Genomic DNA, 21031 nt, shown 5'->3' with positions numbered 1-21031 from the left:
AATTTATACAAACAATTTTAAAAAGCAAGTTTCTAATCCTAATGCAATTCTACACCTGCATATTTCCTTTGCTGTGAAAGTGAGTGTTGAGAGACTGTAACAATATGTGTCTAACTAGAAGGATCTTTGGTATATTTCAGATTAGTGCTGAGTTATATTTCAACACTTTGAGGAGTGCGAAAGAGAATCTCTGCTGACTTCTTTTCTTGTTTTGGAGCAAAGCTCCTCTTAAGTTATTGCTGATGTATGAATGACAGTTGATGGTTAGTTGTCTATATAGCAGACCTGTCTTGACTGATACCAGAAGAAAATATTCTCCAAACATTTTGGGGAACCAATGGATGCATTGTTTTTTTTTTGTTTGTTTGTTTGTTTGTCTTTTTGTCACATTGCCAGGCTGCTAATTTCCCAAACTTTTATGCTCTGTTTCCCTTTTAAAACTGCAGGCCTTTAACATCTTCCAAGTCACCTCTTGAATGCTTTGCTGCTTAGAAATTTCTTCTGCCAGATACCCTAAATCATCTCTCTGAAGTTCAAAGTTCTACAAATCTCCAAGACAGGGGCAAAATGCTGCCAGTCTCTTTGCTAAAACGTAACAAGTGTCACCTTTGTTCCAGTTCTCAACAAATTTCTCATCTCCATCTGAGACTGCCTCAGCCTGAATTTCATTGTCCATATGGTTATCAGCATTTTGGTTAAAGCCATTCAACAAGTCCCTAGGGAGTTCCAAACTTTCCCACATTTCCTGTCTTCTTCTGAGCCCGCCAAACTGTTCCAACTTCTGCCTGTTACCCAGTTCCAAAGTCACTTCAATATTTTGGGGTATCTTTTCAGCAGTGCCCCACTCTATTGGTACCAATTTAATGTATTAATCCATTTTCATGCTGCTGATAAAGACATACCTGAGACTAGGCAATTTACAAAAGAAAGAGGTTTAATTGAACTCACAGTTCCACATGGCTAAGGTGGAAGGCAAGGAGGAGCAAGTCACATCTTATGTGGATGACAGCAGGCAAAGAGAGAGCTTGTGCAGAGAAACTCCCAGTTTTAAAACTATCATATCTTGCAATACCCATTTACTGTCACGAGAACAGCATGGGAAAGACCTACTCTCATGATTCCATCATCTCCTGCTGGGTTTCTCCCATAACACATAGGAATTATGGCAGCTACAAGATGAGATTTGGGTGAGGACACAGAGCCAAACCATATCAATCACCTAGAAAACAAATACAAGAATAGAGAGAAAATAACTCATTGGTGAAAAAAGAATTCCTGAGAGGAACTGGGAAATAGTTTAGCTGAATGTAAAGAAAAACACTGCAGTACATGAAATTTTATGGGCAGCTGTAAAACAGTACAACTACTTTGAGGAAAACAGCTTATTCGTTTCTTAAGAACTTTGATGTTATCTTACCTTATTGTTACGGGATATTTGGGGTGTTGCTTTTCTGGCCAGAAACCTATGGGGCCAGTGGTGTCTTTGCCTGAGGTTCACTCTGGCCTGCTGGGCTTGTTCTACTCACTCAGCCTGGCAGGTGTGCTTGCTCATGGTACTGGCCTGGATTCTATGCCTGCCAAGGATGAGTCAGGTGTGGACCAGTGAGGGTTGTTTGTGAGGCAGCCTGGGGTCTGGCTACTGTGTAGTCAGACATGCCAGCAGGGAGGGGCAGCTCCAGGTGCCCGTAGGGGTGGTGGGTCTCTGCCAGGCTGCAGCTGGACCAGGCACACCATGAGGCTGCAGGGAATACGATGGCACCTCAAAGTTTGCAGTCACCAGGAAGCACAGGGACTCAAAGAGGGAGTCACAGCCCTGGCTTGGGGGAGTCACAGCCCTGGCTTGGGGGAGTCACAGCCCTGGCTTGGAGAACTCCCAGGTCTGGGCTTCCTGAAGGACCGCAACTCTCTCTCTTTCTCTTCACCTACAGGGTGGCAAGCAAGGAGCATGTCTCAGCAGCATGTTACAGCTCTTTTAGCCTGACCATTCAGCAGGCCCTGATTTTTTGTCCTGCAACCAGGATGAATGAGGTATGCAGGCAAACAGCAGATGAGCGAGATGAAGAGGAGCTTTATTGAGGGACAGAACAGCTCAGAGGAGACCCACAGGAGGTAGATCCTTTTTGCAGCCAGGGTATTCTAACGAATGTTCAGCTCCTAGCAGAGAGTAGCTTCTCTCTGCTGGGCAGGTCATCTTGATGAGTGTTCAACTCTCAGCAGAGAGGGTAGCTCCTCTTTGCAGGCAGGTCATCCCCAAAAATATTCACTTCTCAGCAGAGGGTAGCTCCTCTCTGTAGCTTGTCCACCAGTGGTCGGCAGCTCTCCGCTGGCTGAGCCAGCTTTCATGGGCCTCAGAGGGGAGGAAGTGTGTGCTGATTTGTCCATGGCTGGCCATGGTCAGGTCCAGAAAAGGCACAAGTTTCCACTCTGGTGGGACTGGCAGCCCGGCCCCCAGCCTTCAGGCTCTCCCTCCACTGGATATCCGCCCCCTTCCACCCAGGAGCCTGTCCGCCTCCTGCCTCTGTCCAAGGCTCCCAGGCTATCAAGGGACACCTGCAGGCCAGTGCCAAGACACCCTCAGCCCCCATCTGGGCATCTCCCAATGCTTGTGGTGCTCAAGGTCCAGAAGGGGCCGAGGTGGCAGGGGACTGGCATGTCAGCACTGCCCTGAGTGTGCACACACCCGGCCAGGCTGTGTCAGTGCTGGGGCTCAGCTTCAACCCTGTTCCAAGATCCAAGCAGGCACTGGGAGTGGGGAGAGGCTAGGCAACGGGAGCAGACAACCATGAGCCTTCAAGGGCACGGGGAGCCTTCCTGGGCCCCCAAAGGCGCAGAGTGCAGAGACTCCTGGGTCCTACACCTGAAAGGGTGGGGCTCCCACCTGCTTGGTGGAGCATTCAGGCAGCTCTGGCCAAGTCTCAGCGCATCCTGCGGCAGGGGCTGCAAGGCCCTCACTGCACCCAGGTGGCATCTGGGGCAGGAGGGATGTCGCCACAACTTCTTCCTGTGTCCCCGCCACTCAGGGGTGGTCCTGGGCTTCCCCTCACCCTGCTCGCAGCCCTGTCCAGTGGGGATGCCTCTGGAGTAGATTGATGGCCCCAGGTCCAGGCTCGGCGATCACTGATCACTCCGATGCCTGGCAGACCTAAGAACGCGCCCCGGGCAGCCCCACGCACAGCCTTCCCCCAGGAGCAGGAACCCGGCGCCATCGGCGGGGTGGGCTTGGTGGCCTTGCCACTGGCTGGGTCCCCGAAGCGGGTGCCTCTCCCACTTCCTGTCCGGAGTCCCGAAGCCGGGCCCCAGCTCCGCGTCCGGGTCCTGGCCCTCGCACTCCACGTACAAGTGCCCACTGCCCAGGCCCCGCTCACCGAGGAGGCCCCTCGAGGCCCGCCGCTCCGTGCCCGACTGCCCCGCTACCCCGCTGGCAGGGGGCTCAGCCAGGGCGGCGGGCTCCGGAGACTGCCCGCTCCCTACACCCTCCCCGCAGCGGCGGCGGGCGACAACGGTGACACGTGGCGGGGGTCCGGAGGGGAGAAGGCTCCCGGCCTGGGCGTGGTGGGGGCTCCCGCCGGGCGGATCCACTCTGCCGCACAGGGGTGGGGGCGGTGCAGTCAGCTGCCTTGGGGACGCGGGGCACAGGGGACGCAGGGCACAGGGGTCCCGCTGCCGCCAGCGCTGCTCCTGCAGCCTTTCCTTTATTTTTATTTATTTATTTTTAATATAAAGACGAGGTTTCACCATGTTGGTCAGGCTGGTCTTGAACTCCCTACCTCAGGCGATCCGCCCGCCTTGGCCTCCAAAGTGCTTGGATTACAGGCGTGAGTCACCGCGCCCGGCCTCCTGCAGCCGTTCCTGCAGCCACCGCTTGTGCTTCCCCCCTGCAGCGCGGTGGCAGCGGCTGCCTCCATCAAAATGACCCGGTAATGCCACTTCCAGGTGTCTAGAAGAGAAATGAAAGTACTTTTTCACAAAGAGACAATAAGGTATGTGTGTACCTAAGCAACAATCTTGCATGTTCTTCACATGTACCCCAAAACCTAAAATGCAATAAGTAAATAAATAAATAAAAAAGACAGTAAGGTTTCTAGCAGCATTACTTATAGTAGCCCAAAATTGGAAACAAATGTACAGCAACAGTTAACTAGGTAAACAAATCTAGCATACTCTGACAATGAGACATTTGGCAAGGACAGAACTACTGATACATGCCATAAAAATGATGAGCCTCAGATACATGCTAAATTAAGGAAGCCATATGCAAAATAGGAAATATTGTATGATTGTATAAAATGTCGCCAAAAGGCGAATCTATAGAGAGATGGTAGATCAGTGGTGACCTGGGTATAAGGTCAAAAAGGGTATTAACTCAAAAGGAATATGGGGAACGTTTAGGTGTATTGATAGAAATGTTTTAAAATTAAATTTTTGTGATGGCTGCACTTTATAAATTTACTAGAATTTATAAATTAATGTGCACTGCACATTAAATTGTGCAGTGCAGTGGGTGAATTTTATGGTATGTAAATTCTACCTCAATAAAGCTGTAAAAAAGAAACCAGTAAGGGGTAGTGGTTGAGGCAGAAGAGGTGAAACAAAATTGACATTTTTTTCTACAATTGTTGAAGCTGGCTCGTTTACAACAGGGGCCCATTTCTACATTTATGTATGCCTGAGTATTTTCATAATGAAAAAGTTTATTAGAATTTAATATTAAAACAAAATTGATAAAACAAAAGCCTTGGCCATAGTGGCTCACACCTGTCATCTCAGCACTTTGGTAAGTTAAGGCAGAGGAATTGCTTGAGCCCAGGAGTTCAAGACCAGCCTGGCAACATAGTGAAAGCCCATCTCTATATTTAATAATAATAATAAAAAAAAAAAGGCATGATGGCACACACCTGTGATCCCAGCTACTTGGGAGGCTGAGACAGAGGATCAGTGGGCTCAGGTGTTAGAGGCGGCAGTGAGCTGTAATCGCACCACTGCACTCCAGCCTAGGTGACAGAGTAAGATCCTGTCTCAAACACAAACAACAACAAAAACACATAAGCCTGACTTTCCACACTTCTGCTGTCTAAACTGTAACTACCTCTCTTTAAAGTGGCACAATGTCAGTCCTCAGGTGTCTCATTAGATAAATCAACCAGGAATTAACAAACCCAATTCAATTTCACAAATTTTGATTGAGCATTATTGATATGCAGGGTTTTGTCTTGATGCTTTACACATTTGTATTTCTTAGTTTCTTCATTGGTTGGAGATGAAATTCATATTTGTGTCGTCTTTCTTTTTTTTTTTTTTTTTGAGATGGAGTCTCACTTTGTTGCTCAGGCTGGAGTGCAGTGGCGTGATCTTGGGTCACTGCAACCTTTGCCTCCCAGGTGCAAATGATTCTGCTGCCTCAGCCTCCTGAGTAGCTGGGACTACAGGTGCTCCCCACCATGCTTGGCTAATTTTCTGTGTTTTCAGTAGAAACAGGATTTCACCGTGTTAGCCAGGACAATGGCGATCTCCTGACCATGTAATCCACCTGCCTCGGCCTCCCAAAGTGCTGGGATTACAGGTATGAGCTACTGGCGCCCAGCCGGTTGCTTTTAATTTGGTGATTTTTTACTCTTTTTCTCTGAACTTCTATTACAGTCAATAGTATGAATTTAGAAACATTCTGTTCTATTTCTCTCTCTCTAGGTTATTTACCCTTTCCATATTTTGTCTGTAAATGATAGAAAATTTTACTTCCGTAATTCAAAACATCTAATGACAAAGTAAAATACTTTGTGATCTGGTAAGATAATTGGGTTTTGGAAAAAGTAATGAGCTCCCTCAGGTGATGTCAGTAGAGGCAATAATTCAATGCTACACTCTGAGAGACAAGGTCTCACTTTGCAAAGCTAAGTTACTCTATCTTAAGATAACCTGGGTGAATTCTGCTCATCAAAGGGCAGTGCACTCACTGAAGTAGCCAGTCATAATTCTGGCTTCACCTATTTAAAAATCTCAAATGGAATAGAATAAATGAGAAATGGTTTTACAATGTTTTATATTACCTGCTTCCCATAAAAAGAGAATCACTATAAGAAGACATTGGGATTGCAGGCATAGACTTCATAATGTATTTGGAGAAAGTGGTTTGAACCCAGGAAAGACTAAATTATTTCTCTCAACAGTCTGTATTGATTACCTGGCCCCAAATAGTTGTAACTTCTGGAATTTAGGTACAATGTCAGAAAAATCAATATAAATTAAACCTACTAACTCTCTATAAAAGATAAAATTATGAAAGCTTCCAAAAGCTTATAAAAGGCTGGGGAGAATGTCTGAAATATTTATCAAAAAACGCTCAGGTGTTCGTGAAATTCTCACCCCTCTTTCAGTACCTGTCAAGGAACAGGAGCTTAGAACTGAATGTTGAATTTATCAGCTTTAACAATGACTAATGTAAGATAAACTGCTAACCTATTAATGATGTTATGCCTCAGACTATAACAATATATGGGTATTGTGATACGTTTAATTAAGGGCAAAGAAAATTAAAGAGTGTATGTGTGTGCATGTATGTGTGTGTGTGTGTGTGTGTGTGTGTGTGTGTGTATCTAGTGACTAAAAATATACACCATCCCTAAGAGATACAATAATTTATGTTACTAGAAAAGTGGACTACATAGTCAAGTAGGAAAAATATTCAGGTTACCTCACAACCTACATGAAATGTCCTCCAAGACTCTCTTAGTCTCTGCTTTGTTTCACCAAATAACCATCTGATTATTTAATTTGTATGGAAAAACCCTCTAACTTAGAAGGTGCCAGGCAACATGCACAATTACATTGGTCATTGAAAAGAGAGCCCCCATTAAAAATTAAAATTGAAATTCTGCTTTGTAGATCAGTGTTTAGTCTCAATTTATCTAGCATTAGTTGAGTGGCCTTGAGAAAATCAATTCTCTGTGAAGAAAATCAATTTTTTCTCCTGTACAATTACAACATGAGATTCGGTCAGCATTCCCACAACTGTCCCTCTCAGAACAAAACTCAGCAAAATGCCCAATCTATTAGAACAACTGGACATCCACCTGTAGTAGTATGACTGTTCTGTAACTATTTTGCATGATATTGTAATGGTAGATACATGTTACTATGTAATTGACAGAACACATAAAATGTGCAACCCAAAGAGTGAACCCTAATGTAAACTATGAAATTTTAGTTAATAATAATGCATCAATCTTGGCTCATCAATTGTAACAAATGTACCACACTCATGCAAAATGTTAATAATGGGGGAAGCTAGGTGTGGTGGAAGGTTAAGAAGATATATGAGGCTGGACGAGGTGGCTCAAGCCTCTAATCCCAGTACTTTGGGAGGCCAAGGTAGACAGATCATTTGAGGTCAGGAGTTAAAGACCAGCCTGACCAACATGGTGAAACCCTGTCTCTACTGAAAATACAAAAATTCATCAGGTGTGGTTGTGCATGCTTGTAATCCCAGCTACTCCAGAGGCTGAGGCAGGAGAATCACTTGAACCTGGGAGGTGGAGGAGGTTGCAGTGAGCCTGGGTATCAGAATGAGACTCCATCTCAAAAAATATATAAATAAATAAAAATAAATCAATAAATTTGACACCTGCTTCCTCACCTTTCCCCCAGTCTCCTGTACAATAGAGAGGTTTAGGGATCCGCTATGGAGCTTTGCAAATTGGAGTCTGATGAGGGCTGAGAGGAAGAGAAAAGGAGACACTCACAGTTATGTACCTGTTGCACCAAAAGCTGTGCTTGTTGTTCATTGAATACTTATAACATTGCCATTTCACAAAGGAGATAACTGAAGCTCACGAAATTGACTTAACTTTTTGGCAGAACTACAGTTTGAACATAACTGTAGTTGATTCCCAAACCTGTTTCTTCCCTCCCTATCTCAGTGCCTCATTAGAACATTTAATTCTAATATATAGACATGTGGTCCAAAGTATAAAGAAGCAAATATAATTAAACTTGTGTTTCACGTTATTTTTGTTACCACTTAGTAAATGAGAATACATATTGAACATATTCTTTCCTTTCCTCATTCATTTACTCAACAAATATCTATTGAGTAACTACTAACTAAATGTCAGGCGTTTTTCTAAGCATTTGGAATACATCAATGAAAAACATGGTGGAAATCCCTACACCTGCAAAGCTCACATTCTACTGTGAGAGGAATAGAAAATAAGCAATAAACACAATAATAAAAAAGTAAATTGCATAGTATATTGAAAGATGATGAATGGACTGGAGAAAAGAGAGCAGAGAAGAATGTGGGTTAGGAGGTGATTCTATTTCTAAGAACAGTGGTGATTGAGAAGATGTCATTTGAACAAAGACTTGGTGGAAGATTTCTAAGGACGTTGGTGTGACTGGAGGAGGGCGAGCCATGTGTGCTGGGGAAGGAAGGGGAGTCATACAAAGGCACCGGCCGGTGAAGGCCATTCAAAGGGCTTTTTCTTTTACTTTACTAAAATGGGAGGCAGAGAGTGTGCTGGAGCAAAGAGTGATGGACTTCAGTTAAAAGGATTGCTGCATTGAGAATAGACTGAGATGGTCTGAACGTCTAATTTATGGGTGCACATTCACTGTATCTCATTAGGTTAAGGTTAGAGAGAATTTAACAAGATCAAGATCATGGCAAGAGTTCATTATGCTGAGATGGGCCGCTGAGAAGAGCTGGCTGTAAGTTAAGCCTAGAATTAATGTAGTGATGGATGTAGGACCCAAGGAAAAGAAACAGTAATTAGGAAAGAGAAGTGTGGCCTCTGATTGGGGAATCTCAATTTATAATGTCAGCCTGTCTTTTAAGTTTGATTACCTGGATGTACATCTATCTCTCTTTCTCCATCTCGTGGAAAGATTTCAGCTTAAGAAATGGAGTTTTCTCCAATGATTTCATTTTTGGTTACACATAAAACTTTTAATTCCTATATAAGTGACCAAAAAGAGTACCACTTTGGGCCCAATTCATATTTTCTAAGCAGATGCCATTAGTTACATGAAAGTCTTTCAATACCTGCTGATCGATTCTCTTGTATTCATTGTTTTCCTTTCTTTTCACTTACCTAGTTTCACTTACAGAATCTGAGACAAGATGAATAGAATCACTTTCCAAATAAATCTGAGAATTTTCTCTCTTGTCCTCTTTTGATGGTACTGGTTCCCTTTCCTCCAACTTAGAATTCAGAGAGTGAAATAAGAGATGTTCTACTCTTGAATAGGCAGACGTATGGCTTTGATGCTATTATCCCTCTTATTTAAATGATGAATCTTGTTGAGATTTATTAAATATAAATTAAAGATACATTTAATGAGCACCCATTACATTTAAATCACCACACTGGGGACTGAAGTATGAACATCAGCCAGGCATAGTGACACACATCTACAGTCCCAGCTACTTGTGAGGCTGAGGTAAGAGTATTGCTTGAGCTCAGGAGTTCAAGGGCAGTCTGGGCAACAGAGAAAAACATATCTAAAAAAAAACAAGAAAGAAAAAGAAAAAAGAAAAGATATGAATATTGGCAGGCATATCCTCTGAGCTCAAAGAGCTGAAAAGCCAGTGGTAATCTCACACGACTGGAAACTTTGTCATTGGACTCTAGTTAATTATTTAACCTATAGCATGGTCATGCAGAATGAACTGAATATGAAAGGGGTATTGACTATCTCTCCTACTGCACTGGTATTAAGGAATAGGTGAAAGAAGACTTTAGAAATATTTACATATCTAGATTCACTATTGCTTGGAGTCGACTTTCACTCTTGGTGACCTTTTGTGCTTATCCTGATCTTGTAACATCACTACTGGGATTCCAACTTGCAGGACTAGCTTATGTATTTGAAATATTTATGCAAGAAACCCAGTACATATGAATCTACATTTAAGTAATAAGTCAATAACTGATCATTCATTTTTCCAAAAGATTCATAAATGAATACTTTGAAACAAGATCTTCTTAAGCATTTAAAAATATGATTTAAACCTTTAAATATTCATAATGGACACACTCTTCTTTAGGGATACAGGTATTAGAGAGAGGTATAGTTGTACCTGGGATATACTATTAACTCCTATTAGCTCTGCAAGGTGAAAGATAACAGAGTTGGCATTGAAGATTCTATGAATATAAAATCTGTATCACAGATACTGAAGGCAGTGCATTGTATCAACTAGAGGAAAAGAAGGAGAAATTCATTGTCATTCCTCAAGGGCACACTGCAAAGAAAAAGAAGCTGTACTTTTCCACTTCCTCCAATAAAAGGGACAGCTTTTAGATGATACTGTATTTCCTTAATGTCTTTCCCATTTTCTGTAATTGTGTTCATTTTTGTGTGTGTAAAATAAACATACTTGTGATAAATGTTACTAATACATAATTTTATCTATCAGTAAATTTACTGATAGATAAAATTATGTATTAGTAACATTTATCAGTAAATTTACTGATAGATAAAATTATGTATTAGTAACATTTATTTACTCATCAGTAAAATGGGGATAATAATATAACCATATCTTATCATATCATATACCCATTTATATCATATTCATATCCCATAACAGAATTATAAAGAATAAATTAGATCACATGCCTAAGCTATTCTCCATGGAGGATGGCATGATTGCAGTATAAGAAATGACAGCATTATCAGTGGCAAATCTGCATTCAAAGCACCTTTCCGTGAGCTGGGTTATAGGTGACTGTATTCCAGCAGATTTACTTAGTAGCTGCAGCTGAATGCATTGCACCTGAAGTAGTATTTAGTACCTGAAAGGGGATGCAGCAAATAAGATCCTAAAATGTGGAATTGGCTGAGTGGAAGAGGTGGAGCTTTGGACAATGAGGTCTCAGGTAACTCAGGCTGCAAATCTGCTGACTTCTTATGCGGTGGCCGAACATTTGGTCAGATTGTCACCTGCTGTTCTTTGAGATACAGACCATGTGCCTCGGCAGCTTTGCTATTAGGATAAGTAGTGGGAAAAAATGCAGAATCCTGGCATATGGTTATAGATCTTTTTTTTTTTTTTTTCTGAAGGAGAGGTGTAAACTTAGATTCGAGTTAGCCAGTCTGCAAATGGAAATGAGGGATATACTCCTTACCTATGGCCTGCATTCTAAGTTCCCTGAGAATACTATATTTTGGGTACTGCTGAGTTTTGAAAAGAAATTTATTCCTACTAAACTGAGCAGGCAAGGACAGTGACAGGAAGTCTGTAGTCTTCATAGATCAATAACTTAAGATGTTTCCATCCAGGCTCTTAGGAGTTCTTCAGACAAATGCACATTGGCATTACACTTGATATCTCTCCATCATTCCTTTGAATGACCTCGAAGCATTGGCCATTAAGATATGGAACAGAGGACGGGGAAAAACCCAGAGATCAGTAGATGTGTTAGTTTGTTCTCACGCTGCTAAAAAAGACATACCTGGGACTGGGTAATTTATCAAGAAAAGGAGATTTAATGGACTCACACTGTTCCACATGGCTGGGGCGGCCTCACAATCATGGCAGAAGGCAAGGGAGGAGCAAAGTCACATCTTACATGGTGGTAGGAAAGAGAGTGTGAGCAGGGGAACTCCCCTTTAAAAAACCATCAGATATCATGAGACTTACTAACTACCATGAGAACAACATGGGAAAACCTCCCCCTATGATTCAATTACCTCTCACGGGGTCCCTCCTACAACATGTGGGATTATGGGAGCTACAATTTAAGATGATATTTGGGTGGGGACACAGCCAAATCATATCAGAAGATAAAGGAAAGGAATCTTCCAGCTAAATACCACGTCTAAGTGAAATCTTGGTCACATATGAAATTAATTAAGAAATTATTCCAACATTAGAAATTCTGTAAACTTTTGAGGGAATTGTATTGCCAGAGTCTAATAAGAGCCTGTCATTGTTAAACCTCTATGGTTATTCTTTACCTCAAATTAAGATCAATAGGAAGTGGGCCAAAAATATCTGTGGCTTCAAAGGAAGTGATTTTCTGTAATACCCATTTCATATGTGGCCATGGATGAAAACAGGCAAGGAAGAATCTCCCCAGAAGCAGGATGGAAGGATGTCAGAATGGGTAACCAAGATGGCACCTCTGACAGAGCGCAGGATTCCTGAGTTTTCCTGCCTGGCAATGTTTGGTGTTAACTCTGGCACTGTCTCTGCTCTGTGACTTCCATTGTTCTCCTTTCTGAGTAGGGGTTAGTATTGCTTCTAATTAAATATCAAATAACGGTTGAAAAGGAGCAGGATGGGTGCATTATTACTAAGTGCAGCCAGGTAGCATTTGCTATTTGTCCTTCATCCTTTCTCTCTCCTTTTCCTTCTTATTTTTTTTCTGTTCTGGAATTAAAATTCAGTGCCTGGACGTAGAGTAATCATCCCAGAGATCATTAAAACTGAAGCCGCATTCTAAGGATGGAGGAGAAGCAAACTAGAAGGAATCTGATTCGAGATGACTTCCTTGAGCAGTTTCATCAGCTCTGAAATGACTCTCAACTTCTAGATTCCTTGCCATCTAAAACATTTTTAGTTCCTTGAGGTTGAGTTTTTGTGTAAATACTGTTCGTGATCAAATTTTAACAAACCGTGGCTTGGTTGCCAAGTAAAATCAGAGGTCATGGAAAAGAGAAGATCAAATATTCTTAGTTTTGGGAAGCAGTAATTGAACTGTTGGAGATGGCAGTGTGGTAGCCAGGAGGCAAATGTGAAGTTTAGGAGGTAGAGGGTATGGTGCCTAGGAGGGGGCAGAAGAATGTGACTGTGTCTGGGGTCAAAATGGCAATTAAAGGCAGGAACGATGGTCAAAAGGATAAGTAAGGCCAAGGATGGGGTAGTAGTGCTCTCTTAGCTAACAGACCCTCAGGGTAGACTAGAATTTCTGTCCAGCAAGACGCACTCTACTTTAGCTCAGCTGCATTCTAGCAAGCATCCCTTAATGCAGGTTGGCAACCATAGATGGAAGACTTAGAAGGACAAGTCCCTCACCTTCCTGTTATCCTGTGTAGAAGCCTGTTTAAGTTGATGTTCTACTGGTCATATCATGGTTCTCCTGTTCTGTCTCTTTACTGAATAAGCATGAGAACAGTCATTCATAGCGATAAACTATCTGGGTTTAGGCTTGGGTTCCTGCCGTCCAGAGGAGCTGTCTGGGTATGCATTTGTTTCTCATTTCTGGGAAATTAGAGGAAAGTTAGGCTTAGGGATTCAGGGAAGCCATCATCCAGGTCTCTAAAATCACCCACAGTTAAACGTGTTTGGCTCTTTTCAGCCTGGGAAGCCGTTTATTTGTCTTTTATACATTTTTGTATTTGCTAATTGCATTTCTGATGACCAGATGCACTATTAGGAATAGAGTCTCTTTTTGTTTGATGAAGCTATAGCAAAATTCTAGTCAAGAAAAGCAATAGCATCTTAGTTACCCTACATAAATATCTGAATCATTTTGTTGGGTTCTCTAATGTTTCCTAATTTTTGTTCTTGCATTTTAATAAATTGCAAAGAAAGGAGCCCTCTTAGACATAGCAGTCATCCAAGCCCCAAGTGGACCTAAATTTGGAATGCCTGAAATTGAAAGCTCCGATAATGGATTTGCTCAAATCAAGCAGAATAAAGTCCTTCCTCCTGGCACGAATAAAAATGATCACAACCTTTACTTGAAGTGGCATGCACTGGATTTTGTAATTTTCCATCCCCCTTCAATCTACTGAGAAAGAAAACACAAAATGATGTAAGAAAATGGAAAAATCTGCCCATTTATGTTACATCACCCTTTTGCTCCTGTAGTAGCTAGAGTTCTCTAGAGAAACAGAACCAGTAGGATATAGACATATAGGGAGATAAATGTAGACATAGAACTGTCATATATATGTCATAAATATATAAATATATATGAATATTTTAAAATTTAATGAAAATATTAAGTTAAAATATTTTGAATTATAGATACACACACATGTATATGTATGTATGTATATATATATATATATATATATATATATACACATATATACATAGAGAGAGAGAGAGAGAGAGAGAGAGAGATTGAGATTTATTGTAGAAATTGGCTCACACAATTAAGCTGGAGGGCCAAGGGAGCCTATGACATAGTTCTGTCTGAAACCCAACAGTTTCCAAACCTGGGAAGAGCCAATGTTTTAGTTCAAGTTTAAAAGCAGGAGAAAACCAATGTCCCAGCTTGAAGGTAGTTAGTCAGAAGGAGTTTCCTCATACTCAACTTTCTCGTTCTAGTCAAACCCTCAACAGAGTGGATGAGGCCCATTCACATAGGGAGGGCTATCTGCTTTACTCCATCTACTGTAAATGTTCACTGCATGCAGAAACAGACTCACAGGCCACACCCAAATATCTGGCCACCCCATAGCCCAGTCAAGTTGATACATAAAGTTAGCCATCACACCTAACCGAGATGAAAAGGTGGAGGTTTATAGCCTAGATCTAGCTCAGAGATCAGTATTTTTAAAAAATTTTTAAATTATTTGCTGTCAAGCCAATGGATCAGAGACTACCAGGAGCATACCTGTAGTGGAAAAAAAAATAGTTCTATTTATATTGTTTCAGAAAAGAGTGATCTTGCTTTGGGGAAACCCCAGGAGCATTTCAGAAGGAAGTTTTTAAAAGGGCTCTTCTTTCAGGGTTTGGGCTTATGTTAGATGATTTTGAGGAGGGATTAGGACATGACAAGTATTAGATTTCAGACTGCTAAGAAGGTAGGCAGTGAATCAGACCATCTCCCTCCTACAGCAAGTCTGGGGTCACGCATGTACTGATTCTTAATTTTTCTACTCACTTTATCTAGTATTTCTTGTTAATCACCCCAAACTTCTATCTTTACAAAATGTTTTTGGGAGAAACCCTTTATACTTTCCAAAATACATCATATCTTCCTTTACTTATACTAAGAGTAGGTCAATGCAGAGGTTGGGTATCTTAATGAGTTTTATCTAGGAGGTGAGAGTATTAAAGTGAATTTAGAGGTATAATTGTTACAGAAGCAGTGTCCACTCGCACTGGTGATGTGAGTCAGAAGAGGGGGATATTGAGTCATTTTTGTGTCACAGAGTGGCCTTATCTGTGTCTTTCTCTAAACATGGCTGTGAAGTGACCTCATCTATGGGTTGTTTGGAGCATTATTTGTAATCTTTTGGGAACATTGTTGTCTGGTTGTCAGCAGGGCCATTTTTTACTTTCTCATTACCAACATTTAAAAATTGAGATAATTGTGCCTAAAGTATGGCCTTGTCATCTCTTGAAAACATTTGAAATATTGGGCAATGTTGGGCTTTTATTTCCAGGTGATTCTAACAGGCTATCTCATTTCCAGCTTGCCCTAGTCTTTATCCACTTATTATTTTTTATACCAGACATACTTTATTCTTTTATGATCTCTTCCTGGCATTTGTAGACATATGCATTTTCAATCTCTAATGTAGGTGATGAGCTAATCAGAGATTTGGAATGGCCTGGGTCTTTCCAATTTTTAAAAATGTTCACTTTTCATAATTTCTTCACAGTTATTGAAATGAAAGCATTTACCATCGTTTAACTAAATCATTATACATTAAGTTTTGGTCTCTCTTACTTTGAGAAAGTAAAATGAAAACCTCAAAACATCTTATATCATATTTCAGTTGACTGATCAGGCTGTAAGTAGCTCAGCTGATTTACATTAAACTTAAAATACAGTAAACTAGAATACTCCTTGTTGCTTTCTAGCTAAACCTTATAGAATATCTATAACTTGTCCAGTTGCGGGATCAGGTGTATGAAACAGGCTGAGGCAACTACTATATTCTGTTCTTCGCAAGATGATTACTTCAGGGATAAGCATCTTATCCAATTTGGACCAATGGTATTCAGACAAAGAACTTTCATTAACTCTCTTCGTAAAAGAGAAGTTCTTCTCTCCACCAGCTCACATCCTGCAGAGGTGAATAAGACTACCTCCATCCCACAGCAATTCTGGGATCACGTATGTACTGATTCTTAATTTTTCTACTCACTTTATCTAGTATTTCTTGTTAATTACCTCAAACTTCTATCCTTACAAAATGTTCTCCTGACAAATCCTCTATACTGTACAAGATACATCTTCTCTTCCTTTATTTATACTAATGGAATGCCTTTCTCTTTAGGAAGGCAACTGAGGGGTTACTCACAAAGCTTTAAGAAGCACCCCCTTCTTATCAGCAACACTGACAAATTTAGTCTCACTTTGTCTAGTTAATTCATCCATTTATGTGAATTCCTTTTAGTCCAGCCAGAGACTCATTCCAACCTTCTTCCCAGTCATGTGATCTTGATGGAATTATCTAACCTTTCAAATGCTCAATGTTTTCATCTGTCAAATGAAGTTTTATAGGACATAGTCTCTAAGACGACTTCTAGAATTCCAGGATCCTAATGTTCAACGGTCCCTTTTCCTTCATTTGTTTATGATAAAAATGAGACAAACCTAGTGATTTATATGACATTCAAATGACTGCTTATGTTCTGTCAGTCAGGGGCTCATCAGGAGACAGAACAGAAAACTCAAATCTCTGGTAGCACACAGATATCAGTGGTGATGTACAAATACAGAGTCCCAACAGCATAGTTAGAACTACATCAGTTACCTGTTTACAAATTTCAGGTGGATAAGCCACTTGTGTATTTCTTATGAAACCTGTAAATTCTATATAAATATACATTTGATCCCCAAAACTGAGGCCGTTTCTTAATGTCAACAATATGTCACATGTCTCTTATGTCACAGGTAAAGTAATTTATGATTTATAGGAATAGGCTGTTGCTCTTACGAATCAGAGACTCAAGTTCTAATTCTATCTGGCCCTGTTCTAAATGTTGTATGTGTATAATCTTACTTGACCCTGGAAACAACTCTAAATTTACAAATGAGTAAACTAAAGCTCAGATTCAATGATTTTCCCAAAAGCCTAGTCGTAGAGCTGGAATTCAAACCCTGGAATTCTGACTCCAGAAACTATTTGTTCAACTTACTTCATAGAAATATGCCAAAATTGAGTCATAAAACTATTTATTTATCTCCCTAAATAAGAGACAGAAAGGAATTGATGGTATATATCGTTAGAATGTTGGAAATATATTTTCACACCCATTATATGTAAAAGAAAATTTATCTTGTAGTTTTCTTTTTGAAAACAATTTACATCTTTCTAATATGTATATACTCAAGCCTTATGGTATATACATTACAAAAATAGTTTGATGTCTGTGTATCTCTTCTATTTTGCAAGTTGCACGATCTTTAAGTTTTTAAGTTCTCAGTTCAATTCACCTATCTCATCACTTCTATGAATGTATTAATGAACTTGCTAAAAAATCAGCAGTATCTGCAATATATTAGACACTGTTGAATGGTAAGAATACAAAAGCAAACATAACACATCCTCTTCCATCAAAGAGCTCATCATTCAGTAGGGGATTCAGACAAATAAACAAATACTTACAATCTAATGGGATGAACACTATTATATTATAGCTGTATGTACATGTTGCTATGAGACCATAGCTATTAGATCTAACTCTGCCTGAAGTGGGATGTAGGCAGACAGAAAAGATATCACGCAGTAAATACTTGGCAGGTACCTGCCATGTTCCAGATACTATGCAGAGGGCTGTAAGTACAGTAAAGATCAGAAAGCCCTGAGAGGGCTTATCATCCATAAAAGATAAGGAGGGGTTAGATGTTGGTTGGTGACATTCCTAGCAATGGAATAACAATGTGCTAAGATAGGAGACATGAATTTGTTCAGAAAACTCTAGTAACTTCAGGGCACTTGGGAGAAGGGCAGAAGGTGAAAATAAAGAGATAGGAGGAGACTAAATTACAACAATTCATGAGTGAATTAATGAATAAATGATGCACTATAAAAGATAAAGATCATTTGAAGTATTTTATTTTGGGTTGAATGTAATCAAATTTCTATGTTATGAAGATAATTCTAGCATCTGTTTGGAAATAGATTACAGACCAATTAGAGACCATTATATATGTAAATTTTTGAGTTAAGAGATTGGTCTAAGGCATGAGCAATGGAGGCAAATTTGAAGAGATCTTCTAGAAGCAGAATTAATGAGACTTGGTGTCCAACATATGGGAGAAGTTCACAAATGAAGGGTGCAGGTGATTCTTGGGGTTTCTAGGTAATTAGTGGTACTATTAATAAAGACAATGGAATTAATGAAAGATTATGTGAATTAATGAAAGATTATGTGAAACCTACCTGGTAGGTTTGGTGAGGAGGAAAAAACAATTATGTTGTTTATATCTCAAATATGAAGTACTTGCCAGATATTAGAATGCCAGAAAGTAGTTGGATGCATGGATCTGAAACTCAGGAAGCTAGAGCTGAGATATATAGATTTGTAACACATCAACAAGAAGATTGAAGAGAGGAGATTGGGATTACTCAGAGAGCGTGTTTAGAAATTTTACAGGGAGACTAGTACGGTGCCTGGGGTACACCAACATTTTGAATGTTGTTTGGCAAAGCAAACCAATGAGAGAGACAGGCAGGTAAAAAGAGTGTAATATTTTAAAGACAAGAGAAGGAAGTATTTTAGAAAGAAGAGTGTGGACAATAATATCAACAGTTGCAGAGAAGTGAAGTAAAATAAAAACAAGAAGTAATTTTAGACTTGGCACCTTGATGATTGAAATAGTTTTCAGCATGGATAGGAAGATACATTTTAAAAGGCAGGTGGATTGAGGAATGAATAAAAGAGGAAGAAAGAGTGTATGGAGGTTGACTTTTCCAGAAGCTTAGTGACGGAGTATCACAGACTGTGTAATTTATAATCAACAAAAGCTTACTGGCTTACAGTTCTGGAGGCTGGGAAGTCCAAGATCAAGACACCAGCAGGTCTTGACCAACTCTGACTCCAAGATAGTGCCTCAAACGCTGCATCCTCCAGAGGAGACGAAAGCTTCGTTTTCACGTGGCAGAAGATGAAAATGCAAAGAGAGAAAAGAGGGCTAAACTCACAGGGCTGAACTCACATTTTAAAAGGGTATTAAGACAGCAGGGTCCACATGGCCTAATCACTTAACGGTTCCGCCTTTTAATACTGCTACAATGGAAGCTAAATTTCTACATGAGCTTTGGAGGGGAGAAACATTCAAGCCATAGCACTTGGTTGTGAAAGAATAAAGACAGGCTAGCTAGAGGGGCTTTCATGGCAGAAGGCTAACTTTTTTTTGTTGTTTACTTTGCAGATTTTGTTACAGGTGGGGAAGAAGTGAGCACGTTTGTAGACAGACAGGGTAAAGCCATGGAGAGCAAGTTCCTAAGAGCTTGTGAGAGGGTTTATGGAGTAGGAACAAAATGGAGACAGAAGATAATAAAATTTAAAGAATAGCCGTAGGAAATAGCTTGCTGGTTCTCAAGCCTGGCTGTGCATTAGATGCATTTGGAAAACCTCCATGGGACAACAATACTGAAACCCTGCTCTAGGCCAGTGAAATCGAACTTGTTGTGAATGAGGCCTAGGCATGAATATTCTCCAAAAGTTCTTCAGATGATTTCAGCATATAGCTAGAACTTCCTCAAACAAATAAGACATTTAACCTTGTCAGCAATGTTGATGGGGGAGGAATATTTTCAAGGCTGGATTATCAGGAAAGGAGCTTGAGATGACCCACTTCCAATTTTGGGTCTTTATTTTCATATTTCTTCCTGGCATCTGAAAAGTTGCTGAAGTAGCATATACTGGCCTTGAAATGAGTCCAGAGAGGTGCAACAGTGGTGACCCAAAGGTTTAGGAAGTGTTAGTCCTCTAGGGTCCAGATTTCAATAAATTGAATTAATGTGCCCAGACAAGAAGGTTGAAGAGGCACTTAATTATAGCCATTGAGGAGTGAACAGATTTTGTCAGGGGAAGTAGAACATCTGTTCACCCTATTCACTGAGGCCAGGACAGAGGGGAAATGAGTTATAATTCTGCAAGATGCTAATTAAGTACTAAAACTCTCCGGTTGTGTATAGAGCTTTGAAGTGATGGGAAGTATGTCTGAAGAGAATATTTTCTTTAGAAAATGCAGACAATATAGACATGGAAATGGATTAAGTGAATTCTAGAAATCTTTCTGATCCTTTGGAAAACTTATATTGGCATTATCTCACAAACTTCCTATCTTTGCTGTGAGAAAAATGACAGGCTTTAATTCTTTCACCACATCACACACACACACACACACACACACACACACACACACACACACACGGAGAAAGGAAGCTAAAACCAAACCAAATGACCAATATTTAAGATTTATATCAGTTATGAATATATTTGCCTGTAGGGCAGCAAAACATGTGACTCCAGTTGGTATGATTTTGATTTGTGTCCTCACCCAAATCTCATATCTAATTGTAATCCCCAGTGTTGGAGGAGGTGCCTGGGGGCGTGATGGATTTCTCTCTTGCTCTCATCATAATAGTGAGTGAGCCCTCATGAGATCTGCTTGTTTAAAAGCATGTAGCTCCTCCCACTTCTCTCTCTTCCTCCTGCTCTAGCCGTGGAGGACAGATGTTTTTCCCCTTGGCCTTCCACCATGCCTTCCCACCTAGGCTTCCTGTAACAGCCTGCAGATCTGTGAGCCAATTAAACCTCTTTTCTCTATAAATTACCCAGTCTCAGGTAGTTCTTTATAGCCATGCAGGAACAGACTAATACACCAATGATTTTTCACACAAGATCATTGAAGGCAAGTAGCTGTTAGTGTTGGCTCAATGACTCAGCAATGACAAGACCAGAAACCTTTGTGGCTTATTTGGCATTTATCCTTCCTCCCCATGCTCATTCCCTTGGGTTGCAAGATGGCCATTCCACCTCTTGGTGTCAATCTACATTCAAAGCTAGGAGAGAAAAGGACAAGGCGCTTTCTTCAGGCTGCAACTTGTCTTCTTTATGAGGAAAAGAAAAGCTCTGTCAAAACCTCCCTCAGGCTTCTGCTAAGGG

The sequence above is a fragment of the Saimiri boliviensis genome, chromosome 14, assembly GCF_048565385.1.
Source record: "Saimiri boliviensis isolate mSaiBol1 chromosome 14, mSaiBol1.pri, whole genome shotgun sequence".
Classification (NCBI taxonomy): Eukaryota; Metazoa; Chordata; class Mammalia; order Primates; family Cebidae; genus Saimiri; species Saimiri boliviensis.
This window is presented reverse-complemented; position numbering follows the sequence as displayed.